The 13,834-nt window shown below is 38.1% G+C and overlaps 1 long non-coding RNA gene across 1 annotated transcript; it reads left to right on the top strand.

Moving 5' to 3' along the window:
* Positions 1-6,562: 6,562 nt before the first annotated feature.
* LOC126691925 (uncharacterized) lies at positions 6,563-12,491 on the top strand. The gene is made up of 6 exons (XR_007644891.1): positions 6,563-6,849; positions 7,041-7,127; positions 11,361-11,453; positions 11,556-11,659; positions 11,752-12,105; positions 12,229-12,491. It is a non-coding gene; the product is annotated as an uncharacterized LOC126691925 (long non-coding RNA).
* Positions 12,492-13,834: the final 1,343 nt, after the last annotated feature.

Below are 13,834 nucleotides of genomic sequence, written 5' to 3'. Positions count from 1 at the left end.
GACAATAGCTCGGCGGAGATCTCGTGCACCACAGACTGAGTCTGTTCGGCGAGTTGGGAACACCAACGAGTCGCGTTGGAGCGAGTGGATTGGTTTGAGGAAAGGCTTTTGGGGCTTGAAAGATGGGGAAGATGAACAAATGCCAGAGATCGAAGCCATTGGAGATCGCGAACAAAACGATGTCGTTTAGAGAAAGGTTTACTAGTAGTAGTGGTAGTACTAATACATGGCAAGGTTTTGAATTTATGAGCTGAGAAAATTTGTGTTTGTGTTTTGGGGTTTTTGTCTGATCTGGGATGGGTTTTGAGGTTTGTGAATGTGGTGGGTTGTTGTGGATTTTTTTTTTTTTTTTTTTTAAGGTGGCATTGGTGGATGGGATTTTGCCGGTGGTGGTTGTCGGTGTTGCGTGGCAGTGGTTGTTGGTGGCCGTTGTTGCGGCAGTGGTGGTTGTTGGTGTTGTTGATGATGATGATAATGATAAGGAAAAGTTAATATATTATTTTAATGTGTATTAAATATTACTTTTTTTTTTTTTTGAGAAACTAGCCCACAAGTGAGGGCCGATATTTATTCATGCATAAAACTAAGATCATGGTTGTAAACATCTACAATGTCAGGAGGAATTTCCTCCATCCATACTAACAGAGGATTACAAAATGATCTACAAGCTAGGCGGTGAGCTACACAATTGCCCATACGCTTAATGTGATGAAAGGAAATGCTGCTAAAGGAGCTTGATAACACATGGATATCTTCCAAAATGTGTCCCAGGACTAAGGAAAGGAGTGTTTTCTCCCTGATTGCTTTGATGATAATTTCAGAATCTCCTTCAACCATTACTCTCTCAAATCCAAGCTCTTTAGCAAATACTAGAGCCCTTCGTGCTGCTATCACTTCCACTGTCTCTACCAAAGTAGGCATGGGAATCTTTTGTGAAAGGGCAGCCAAAACCAATCCAGCCTGGTCCCGAACAACCATGCCAAGGCCTGCTGAAGATTGGGTTGAGAATATAGCGCCGTCAAAGTTTACTTTCACCATACCTAGCGGAGGAGGTTTCCAACGAACCGAGCGGGCTGTTCTAGGAATTTTTAAGTGAACAGGACATAAGTGATTGAACTCATGCACCAACGATCGGGCCTGGTCTGGGATTTTTTCAAGGCTTGGCCCAACATCCCCGAATGCAACTCTGTTTCTCTTCATCCAAATTAGAGACATGGTATTGGCGAATATCTCAATGCAACTGGGATCCTTGAAGGCTAAGTGCATTAGCTCTATAAAGGACGTGTGAGGCGAAGTAGCTTCCTTGAGCTTAGCAAACTGAGGGAGCCAGATCATATTGAGTTTTTGACATGACCATAGTGCATGGATTGTTGATTCAGTTTCAAGGTTGTAGTTGGGATAGGTAGTAACTTGACGGATCTTTCTGCGCACCAAGTTTGCCTTTGAGGGACGGAAGTCGCAGCAAGCACGCCAGAGAAGGGTGCGAATGCGATTTGGGACATGGAGTTTCCATATTTGTTTCCACACTTCCCTATTTCCAGAATTGTTTGAAGTACCCGGAGTCTCAGTGTCATCACTCTCTCTTAGAAGTTTGTACCCAGATTTGATAGAGTAGGCTCCACTCCTGTTCATTGGCCAAAACAACCTATCCGGGGTGTCCATAAGACTCAAAGGGATAGCTATGATCACTTTGGCCTCAAAAGGGAGGAAGATGTCACCCACTAGTCTTGAATTCCAACAATGCAACTTATGGCCAATTAAATCTGCCACTTTTAGGTCCGGGTCATGATCAAGGGGTGGAGATAGAACTCTACCCGAGCCCTCACAAGGCAGCCAATGATCAATGGTGTCTCTACCCTTTTGAATGCTCTTCCAAGCAAAGGACCCCATGTTGGTCTTTGCCTCAAAGATAGAGCAGTGAGGGAAAAAGTTAGCTTTGAAAAATTTATAACACAGCGTGTCTTGATTAGTGGCTAGCCTCCACACTTGTTTTGCCAGTAGGGCATCATTGAACTTATTAAGCTCTCTAAAGCCCATGCCACCTTCTAGTTTTGATCGACACAATGTATGCCATTTCACCCGATGCACTTTCCGCCGGCCACCTCTTTGGCCCCACCAAAATTTACAGACCATTACCTCGATATCATGGCAGAGAGAGGAAGATAATTTAAAGCAACTCATAGCAAAGGACGGAAGGGCTTGGATAACTTCTTTTATGAGGACTTCCCAACTAGCCTGGGAAATGAGCTTTTCCTTCCAACCCTTCAATTTGGAACACACCCTCTCTTTTATGTAAGCAAAACTCGCCTTTTTTTCCCTTCCCACAAATGAGGGAAGACCCAAGTACTTCTCATATTGCTTTATCGCAAGAACCCCAAGCAGATTAATGATGTTTTCCTGAGTGTCCGGGGAAGTAGCCTTGTTGAAAAATAGGGTTGTTTTGTCCCTATTAATCTTTTGGCTTGAGGCTACCTCGTAATTTGCTAGGATGGCTTGAATGTGATTGCATTCCTGAATTGAGGCCCTACAGAAGAGAAGACTATCGTCTGCAAAAAATAGATGAATTAGTCTAGGTCCATTTCTGCATAGGGATATGCCCCTGATAAGCCCATCATTAGCTGCTTTCTCAATCAGAGCATGTAAACCTCCAGAGCAAAGAAGGAATAAGTAGGGTGAGATTGGGTCTCCTTATCTGATTCCCCTTGAAGGCACTATTTTTTCAATTGGCTCCCCATTGATTAAAAGGGAATAGGAAATCGATGTAATGCACATCATCAGCAAATCCACTCATTTTTCATGGAAGCCCATTCGTAACATTATCTGCTTTAGGAAAGACCACTCCACCCTGTCATAAGCTTTGCTCGTATCTAGTTTAAGAGCCATAAACCCCCCTTTTCCTGGTTGGTGCTTCATATAATGGAGAGTTTCGTAGGCCATCAAAATATTATCTGTTACGAGCCTCCCAGCCTGAAAAGCATTTTGATTTTCTGAGATTATGCCAGGAAGTACCCCCTGGAGTCTATTGGCTAGCACTTTAGACACCAATTTGTATATAACATTACACAGACTGATAGGTCTAAAATCAAAAAAAAATTCAGGACTCTTAACTTTAGGGATGAGGGTTATGAAAGTATGGTTGATTGCAGCAGGTAAAGAACAATTATTAAGGCAGTTTAGAACAGCAGAGGAAACATCATCACCAACAATAGACCAGTAAGTTTGAAAGAAAGTAGGGGGCATACCATCCGGTCCAGGGGCCAAGAACGGTTCCATAGATTTGAGAGTTGCTTCCACCTCATCTCTTGAGAAGCTACAGATTAGTTCTCTGTTCATATCCACAGTCACCACTGGCAGAATCGACTCAAAAATGGAATGCTCTCATCAGGACTGCTAGTGGTGAAGAGGTCCTGATAGAAGGAAGTAGCAATCCCCTGAATTTGATGCTCAGATATACACCAGGTATTCTAGTCATTCCGTAACCCGAGGATCCGATTTCTCTTATATCGTTGTGAGGCTCGACTATGGAAGTAACGAGTATTGCTATCTCCCAATTGCAAGTATAAGGTTCTAGCCCTGTGAATCCACATCATGCTTTCCTTGTCAAGTAACTCATTAATGTTCATCTTCAGAATTCGGACCTGATCATATGGTGCACCTTTAGCTGCTGCCTCCTTAGCTAGCCCCAGCATTTTTGAAGCCTCAGCTAATTGCCTTTTTATGCTCCCAAAGGAGGACCGGCTCCATTCAGCCAGTTTCGACCCACAATGCTTGATTTTTAACGAAGCCAGAACCATGTTACTTTCATATGATGGAAATCCCCAAGCATCAATTATTTTATTCCTACAACCATCCTCTTTCATCCACATGCTCTCAAAGCGAAAAGGTTTATTGGTACAGTACACAATACCTTCGGGTTTGATGATTATGGGGTTGTGGTAAGAAGCATTGGAGTGTACGTGTTGCACCCTTGTTGCTGGGAAAAGCTCCAGCCATGAGGGAGTAGCAAAGGCACGGTCTAGCCTTTTTAAGATCATTGTTTCACCCCTTTTACCTCTCCAAGTAAATTTTCTGTCTGTGTAACCAAGATCAACAAAACTGAGCTCATCCACAACATCTCTAAAAGCTTCCATCTCAACTTCCCTCCTTGGTGATCCACCAAGTTTCTCATGGCCTCTAAGGATCTCATTAAAGTTCCCTGCACATACCTAAGGGATATTGTACTTGTTGTTAAGCTCATGTAAAAGTTGTCAAGTTTCCACCTTCCTCCTTGTTTCCGGGAAACCATATATGCCTATGAACCTCCATGAATCTTCCTGACCATCATTATTTATAGTATCAATAAAATTAAGAGAAGAATCAACCACTTTGATACTTACCGAGCTTTTCCAGAGGAGAGCCAAACCACCAACTCTAGTAATTCTATCCACTACCCACTTCTCATCAAAATTTAGCTCATCACACAATTTATCTAGCCTAGCTTTATCTGCCCAAGTCTCGGCTAGGAACAGGACAGAGGGGTCTTGTGCTCGCACAATGTTAGCAAGCTCTCGAATCGTACAGTGGTTCCCAAGCCCCTACACATTCCAGCATATGCAACTCATTTCTCTTGGCGGGGCTGGGAGCCAGCCTCCGCCGTTGGGTTGAGGTTTTCTTTCTGAGCAACAACATAAGTTATTCTGCGTTTTGGTGGATTAGCATCGCTGTGAGGGAGATGAGTAATTCTTTTACCTAGTGTAACGTTGAGAGCTTGTGAGTCATCATTTAAGCCCACTTGTCTTTTAATCCGAGTCCATTTAGGAGATGTTTTAGGTACTGGGTTTTCATGGGAAGGGCTGAAGTTAGTTAAGTTGGCAAGTGGGCTTTTTGGGTTAGGTAGGGGAGAAGAGTTTGACAGGCCAGAGTTAAGAGGGCCCAATGGATTTAAAAACTCACCACAACTTACGGGTGCAACATCAAACATGGCAATTTCCTTGTCCAACTCCTCTAACGTCACTTCAAACTTCTTTCCCGCCTTAGTTGCATCTTCCAATACGACTGTACTAGAGTACACGTTACCTCCTTCTATCTTGTCACCCTGACTCACCTCTGTAGTCGCCGAAATTGTCTGCTGAAAATCCGGTTCCATCATGGCAGTTGGGTTTGAAAAATCCACTTGCTTTTCAGGCCATACTACCTCTGGCGAAGGTTTGTCTGTTCGGAGCACCACCACAGGTCTTTTGCAACTTTGGGCTCGACTTAACGGAGGATTAGCTTTCTTCCTTGTTTCAAATATTCTCGGAACCATGATCATCTTGCTTCTAGATGGTACAAAAGGTGAAGCTTTAATCCAGGGACCATATTGTTGCTTATCTGTAGTCAAATTACCCTCACTTTCAATCCATATATTACAGCTCCGGTCATCATGAGTTAGGCATCCACACTAGAAACAGAGGTTTGGGAGCCATTCGTATTTGAATGGGATCCATAAATCCTTCCCGTCGTCTAGTGTAATCACCCTCCCTCTACATAAGGGTTTTGATATGTTCAAGATTACCCTAACTCTTACAAACCTAACACCTTCCATGGCCGAGTTCTCCTCACCATGTTTTACTATTCCTATGGCTTCGCATAGTTGCTTTGCCACCTTTCTATTCCTGAATCTAAGTAGGAGGTCATGTACTTGGACCCAAAAAGTAGCAGGCTCAAAGTTCATGTCTCTTACCTCTTTGGTGCCATCAAACTCTTGCAACACCATCATGTGTTTATCGAAGGTCCATGGCTCCCCTACTAGGACTCAGCATCTCTGTTTTGTCCTCAAAAGTAAAGAGCAAAATATGGTCATCCTCCATCTTGAGTTTAAAACCCTTCAAAGCTCTCCACAGGGGGGGGGAAACGTTTTTGCAATCGCGTCTAAGTTCAGAGCTTGTCTGGTAAAAAATTTAGCTACCAAACCCCACTCTGTTTCAACTTGCGTTTTCGTTAATCTAACGCTTAACCCTTCACACTCCGATAAGTTGAGCTTACTCCACGTTTTTGTGAGGTCTTCCATTTATGAATCAGCTAAGCAGTTCGGGGTAGTGAAAGGAAATGTGAAAAAACGTGGTATAAAGAACTAGTAGTGAAAGAACAAAGAAGAGAGGAAAAGAGGAAAGAAAGAGGATCTGTTTCCTAGTGACCCACAAAAAACAACCCCACAAGCCTCCAAGTGAACTTGTCACTAAGAGGGACAAAAGCACCTTCAGAGAAGGGACAAATATTCTACACCCATTAGAGAAGATGGAACCCACCTAGCTCTGGCGAGAGAAAAACTTTTTTTTTTCTCTCAATAAATATTAATTTAATGTAAAGAATTGAACACTACAAGAAAACCGGGTTTAGGCAACGTTTTTTTTAGCAGTGTTTCTGCAAAATGCCTCTATAAATGGTATATTGCAACGTTTCAAACTAGTGCCGCTAAATAGTGACTCTATTCCGACGCTTTCTACAAAACGTCGCTATATGTTTTCCCAAAAATTTAGTTCCCGCACAAGTTTCTCACTTTTTTTTTCCCCTCAAAAACTCTTTTTTCTCTTCATTCAACACTTCTCTCTTCTTTTCCCCTAGCTCTCTCTCCCTTTTCTCACTCTCCCCTCACACCGTCACCACCACCCTCAAGCCGCCACCACCTGGCTCCGCCACACTCCCTCACGCCGGCACCACCCTCACGCTGCCGCACTCCTTAACGCCGTCGATCTCCCACTCGTTTACACTGCCGGTTGCCTAGACACCGCTCTAGTCTAGCCTAGCCACCACCCACCACACCGCCCAAGCCACCGCGGCCATCGTCGACCTCCATACCCATTCCTAGTTGAGACTTTGAGAGATTTTGAGGTATTTTTTTCCAATCTCTTCCATAATATTCAAACTTCTTGTTATTTCTTTTCCATGAGATGAAGTTGTGCTAGAGTTTGAATTAAACATGGATTTTGTTTTTCATATCAAATGGGTGTATTCTTGGGACACTTTGGTTTGACATGGACTGCTAGTTTATCCCTCTTTGATGCTAAGTTTCTGATTTGAAGGAAATAGCTATAAATTTTGACATGGACGCTTGGACCAACAAGAAGTAGGAAGTCTTCTTCTTCCTCTCCTCTGACTCTGGGTCTAAGGTGGAACTATTAAATTTTATTTATTTATTTCTATTCTCTTTGAAATTATTTCAGAATGGAATATAAACTTAATATATATAAATTGTGTTTGATATAATGATAATAAGAGACAGAGAAAGAGAGTAAGATTTATAGGTTTATAGGGAGAAGATGTTGTGTCTGTTGCTGCGTGTGTTAGAAACAATGGCAAGGATTGTGCAACATAGACGTAGTGTTTGATTTTGTTTATTGTCGCTGAAGAATTAAGACAATTTTGGATAGGAAAAAAAAAAAGAAAAAAAAAAGGGCGGGGTTGTCATTGAATAAAATAAAAGGGTTGGGGGAGTGAGTGAGTTAAGGAACAGCTAATTTATAAGTAGAGGTCAAAGGGTAAGGTGAGCCTTAACAATCGTCACTCTATTTAATTTTTTTTTCACTTACTGTTCTTATATTCTTTGTATTTATTTGTTTTTGGGAATAGAATTGCAGTTCTTGATGTCACATTCATAGAGCCATTTTTCTTTTTTTTAATAACTAATTCAATCATTGTATTTAGCCCTTAATTTCTGATCATAGTTGTAATCATTGCCTTTTTGTTTAGCACATGGAAATGCCCACCTATAATATTTTGGTACTTAACGCCATTGACTAGCAAATATAAGTACCAACTAGCTAGATAACTTAAAAATAATAAGACAATCTTAGTTGTACTTAATATATGTTAGACGAAAACTACGACAGGAGAAAAGTCAAGAGATTAAAAATAAATTATCTTAATTGTATCCTAATATTATTTTATCTCTGGTTGATGATTAATCAAAATGCACTAGAGAGAGTGTGTGTATGGAGAAGTTTCGTGATTTATTGGCTGCATGATGTTTCTAGCTAGCTAATAGGACTTGATATTTTGGTTAAGGAAGTCACTTGAAAGTTGTCATAACTTGCTTAGGTTGTGCATTATAAAATCATGGATTTAGGTTCCTTCCTAAACAGTCTTCCCCCTAATTTAACTAAATGCTAGAATGGCCAGAGTACTAGGCATATTTTCGCTATGAAAGTGTTAAATTAGAAAACTGTACTTGCACTTTTTTCTTTTTGTGAGGATAGCTTCATAAAGAGAAAAAAATATTAAAATAAATTGTAAGATTACTTATGTCTTTTTTTTTTTTTTTTTTTTATGTACTGTGCTTTTTTAAAATTTGAATATACATAGATAGATAGCCTCATCATTCTGAAATAATCTCAGTTACATGGCTGACCTCCCCAAGGTTAGTTCCCAACTTCCAACTTTTTTTGTTTGACTTTTGTTTTGGCTTTACTACGTCTTTTGGTGTTTGGGTTTTCTCTTATTCTTGCTTGCTCCCTTTTCCTTTCCTTGTGTTATTAATTTCACAGGCTGGATATGGATATGATATGATAAATAATTGATACCCAGTTTCTGAATATTGTGTTTTTGGAAGCTAAATAATGAATTGTAAGTTTAGGAATTTGTTTACATGTGCTTTTTTGGTGGGTGTAGGGATATCAGTATTTGTGGGTCTATAGTTTACAATTATTGAACAAAGGGTTATGAGCCTGTGACCTGTGTTAAGAATCAAAGCAAAGGGTGGTTTTATGAGTTATTTAATGCCTTTATTTTTTCTAGAAGAAGTTACGTGAGGTTTTAGGCAAGGACTTGATTTGTGATTGTAAGGAAGAAGAAAAAAGAGAGGATTTTATGGACTTTAGGGTTTTGTGAACAATAAACAATACTATGAGAAAAAGAAGAAGAAAGGAGATATTTAGCTGGCTGCACGTGAGAGGCAGAGTGGAAAAGGGACACATGTTATATTAAACAAATCTTCTTCTTCTTCTTTTAGTCAAAATTAATAGCATCTAGCACCTTTGATGTACTGTGCTTTTTTAAAATTTGATGTTAAAAAATTGCGTTCATAGCATTTAGCATTTGTTTAGATTTCTGTGCAATTGTCTTTAAGGCTGTGTTTGGTTCGTGTAAAAGTATTTCTGGAAAATATTCTATTTTCCGGAAATGCTATTTTCCGGAAAGGAAAATGTTTTCATGTGTTTGGTTGCATTTCAAAAAAAATTTCGGAAAATATTTTCTGATGTTTGGTTGTGTTCTTGAAAATACCATAGAAAACACATTTTCACATTTTCTACTTGTTGCTCACATTTTCTCACATTTTCTTGGTTACCAAACGATTATATAATATCATTTATTCATCAAAACACAAACAAAACCCAGCAAAAAATCATCAAATCCGGACAAACGAAGGCGAGATTGCGATCGGAGAGATCACGATCGGTGCGATCGTGATCGGAGCGGTCGGCGCATCGCGATCGGCGGCGCGATGCGTCGATCGTGATCGCAATCGATGCGTTCGCGCGATGCATCAATCGCGATCGCACGAAGATCGACGCATCGCGCGAAGATCGAAGCAGAGATCGCGATCGCGATCGCCATCGGCGCTACCGCGCGAGCCGGTGATGTCGGTGGACGGTGATGTCGCGATCTCTCTCTCTCTCTCTCTCTTTCTCTCTCTTCTATTTTCCAAGGTCGGAAGTACTTTGAAGTGAAAATAGAAACGGAAAATCATTTCCGTTGTTTTGGCTCTCAAATTCGGTCAACTGGAAATGCTTTTCAGTTTGACCAAATTTGAAGTAACAACCAAACACACCTATTTTCCGGAAAATCATTTCCGGAATCACTTTGAAGTCGATTCAAACGCAGCCTAACAAACAAAGCCAAGAAATCAAAATTATTCTAAGCTTACCGAAAGCAGTCAAATATTAGAGAGCTGAACAATTGACAGAGTAAACCTTCACCCAAAGTTGAGAACAATAAAATTACTAAATTTTTAATTAAAAAAACTAAACCACAATTCAAAGAACACAAAATAAGAGCTCTACAACAGATAAGAAATAGCAAATAGATTAATAGCAAATAAATTTTTTACAAGAACATTTTAGTTGCTCAAAATCTCAGAGAATACACAACTGATGCATTAAAACACAACTCACATAGACATTTCATTGAACAATTTCTTATCAAAATCTCATATTGTATGAGAAAATTTATACCGACTATATTTTCATACCCATTATCAAAATCTCAACAATACACACTCCACACACTAACTGTTGGCTTCATACTACTTCACCTAACTCTTCACTTCACACATCACAAGTCTCTGACACCTACAACAAATGGGAACCAAATAAGGTGCCTTTTATACTTGCTAAAGGTGGTTACTCAACCAACATTAGAGTTTCTAGGCTATTCTTTCATTAGCAATAAAATATGTATTTCCCTATAGACTTCTAGGACATTCTATAAACATGTGGCTGAGATTAACTTATGGAGAATGCTCTATAGATTGTGTGAGAAGTCAATTTGAAAGTCATTTCAAAAATTTTTTTTTTTTAAATCCTGAAATATTATTTTTATTTAATAATATCTTACTTTTCACAATTTCTTCTCGTAACTTCCTTTGGCACACATCTATGAATGAACAAACCAATTTATCTTAGTGTACTATGGTGGTAATTATAGTAGCTACATGCAGGGTACTAGTGCTACCACTCATTTAAAAAAAATTGAAGTACTTATATTATTTAATATAAGAATTGAGGTACCATTTGTTTTAAGTCCATTGGCAGGGTATTGCATAACTGCATATATTAACTAATCGGGGAAGTACTTATATTATATATAATATATTATGCATTACTTTTTTAGGAATAATAAATTGTTATACGTAGGACAAAGTTTCACCGTCACCATACTCATTTGTTTTTTTTTTTTTTTTGATGGGACCATACTCAGTTGTTAATTGACCATCCGCACACCTTAGATGTATAATAATTTTATATTTTCGAAATACCTTATGTATAATATTCTATTTATTAAATAAAATATAAAAGGGTCTTACTAATATTAGAAAAATAATAACTATTTAATTATTAGCTGTAGTGTATAATTTTCTAAAAGAAAGATAATATTCTCTATAATTTATTGGTTTGACGCACAAATTTATTGTGGTGATGTAATTCTTGAAGATTATGAAGACCTTATTCAGCATTGGAATTTACCAAAGACGAGAGTATTATTCTATATTGATATGCTTTAATTGTTCTACATCATCATCAAAACAAGAACATTCATATGGATATCCTTATTTTACATTGAATATCTACCATGAAAAATATATTCAAATAATACTTTGTTTAAATATGTAATTTTTTTGAACGTAGGATCTTGCTTTGGTAAACAAGAACAGTCGTTCCAAGCAAAAAAATGTACATACTGGTGGTTCAAAAAACTTTGCTTCGTACGCAGAAGAAATGGTAATGACTCAATAATTATCTTGTAAATAACTTATTAGATTGTTCTTAAGTTTGTATGAAACCATTATTCCTAATTAAATAAATGTAATGACCATAATTTAGGTAACAACGCTTGGGCGTCCTGTAGAGTGTGCAGAGAGGTATATGTAAAACTCCATCTTCGTAAAGATGGTACTCCTGTTAACACTGAAGCAGAAAGCAACATTGTAAGTAATATCATGATTTGCTAAGTGTAATATTGAATCTATTAACATTGATAATTTCTAATGTGTTATTGTGTTCAACTTTTGAATATTAGGAAAAAATCAACGAACTGTTGAGTGAGTCCTCAAATCGTGTGCAATCATCCGACCTTACTGGAAGTATTGCATGGGCACTAGATGATATATATGCTCAAGTGTTTGGTAATGAGCGCAATGGTCATGTTCGAGGTGTGGGATTTGGCCCAACCCCAAGTATGCATCCTGCCAAGAGCACTCCTGCAATTGCTCAAGTAAGAAGCCAAGAAAGGGATGCTAAAGTAACTCAATTAGAGAATCAAGTGGCTTCTTTGACGGAGAAAGTGGATCGTTATGAAAACTTGGAGGAGCGAATGACTCAATTGATGCAACTAGTGCAAAATCAGCAAAATCATTCTTCAGAAGCTAGTCAGGTATTAAATTTTAATGTTTTAAGAATGTATTTGGTTTTTAAACTTTTTAAGTATAACAACTATTATTTTGTTACTCGAAATGATTTCTTTATGAACTTATTAGATACTTTAATTTGTATTCAGGGTGGTTTCGGTTTACACCATTAATCTCCAACTCCTTACAGATCACAGGCTTCATCCCATCAAGAAACTAGCATATAGCAGTACATACAGTGTTTTAAGGACTTCATGGGCTATTACATAGTTGTTTGAACAACCACAATTATTTTGGAACTATTGTACTTTGTTTATAATATTGTCATAGTTTTGGTGGTTGTTTTTTTTTTGTATAGGTAGACAAGTGTTCTATTACAACCACATATATTTTGGAAGTATTGTACTTTGTTTAATATATCATAGTTTAGGTGGTTGTTTTTTTTTTTTGTAGAGAGACAAGTATTTTGTTCAATTTAAGATGATACATGTATTGGTATTAAACATATATATATATATATATATATTGAATCTATGGTTAATGTGTTATTGTGGAATATTGATGATCAATAGGTATATTTGATCTATTCCAAGCTTGTGTTAGTTATTGTTGAATTTTAAGCAGGTTTATATTGCATTTAAAAAAAAAAAAAAAAAAAAGAGCAGGTTTTTGCGACGTTTTAAAAACGTCACTAAAAAAAAGAGGATAAATTCTTTTGCAACGTTTTTTGAAACATCGCTATATCTGTGATTATTTGCGGCGTTTTTAAAACATCACTAAATGTATTTTCCTACCTTATATGCGAAAATGTTAAATATAAAACGTCACTAAAAATTTTTGAACGCCACTAAATTTTTAAAACGATAAATGACATACTGTAAAATGATAAAGTAGATTTTTGGTATGTCAAAATGACATTTTTTATGAAAGAGCTGATGAGAATGCTCTAAGTAGTTGATCCTTATATCTAGGAGGCATACTGAAACCAATGTATCAAGGTTATCCTTCAAAAATTGGGTAATATGTGGAAAGAGTCACGAGTCATGACCTAGATTTAGAATCCTGAGAGTTTTTTTTTTAAATGAAAAAAATCCCGAGAATGTTGATTAAAGAGGAGGAGACGCATGCATTAAGTGCACGGGTTATAACATGGCAAAAATCGGTTGAAGCACAGTGTGGATACTCTAATGTCTCTCTCATGGTGTTCCATATAAAGTTTCTCTATTTCTTTATTTTAACAAATTAATTATAATTGTATAATGCTTCTTTCAATGTCTGCCGCTAATAGGTACATTCATGAAAGATTCACGATGCTAAGTGGCCCAGGCAAGGTGGTGATTTCTCATTTGGTGACATAGATTGCTCTATCTTGTTTACTTATAGAAAATATCCCAGAAGAGGGAGATATTAAAACATTACAGCACCCACCTCACGAAACGACCTTAATGGAATGCCCACATTAGATTTTTCTAAGCCTTTCCAATCACTTTGCCACAATTCTATTTCTCTTCCCACCTTTATAAATAGCTTATGTTCTTCTTTTTCTTTCAGCAATCATAGTGGTTTACAAGCTAGCCTAGAACTCCCAAGGCCAATGAAGATCATGATATTGTCATTGCTTTTACTAATGATGGCAAACTTGGCTTGCGGCATGAACCGGAGGATGTTGATGATCGAAGCTGATTCCGAGAGCATGACAGTGACTGAGCAACCAAGCAAGGTGAAAGAGAACGAGGTAAGGAGCTTGAACAATGA

The sequence above is a fragment of the Quercus robur genome, chromosome 7, assembly GCF_932294415.1.
Source record: "Quercus robur chromosome 7, dhQueRobu3.1, whole genome shotgun sequence".
In the NCBI taxonomy this organism is placed as follows: domain Eukaryota; kingdom Viridiplantae; phylum Streptophyta; class Magnoliopsida; order Fagales; family Fagaceae; genus Quercus; species Quercus robur.
The sequence above is the reverse complement of the archived record's forward strand: the minus strand, read 5'-3'. Positions and strand labels throughout refer to the sequence as shown.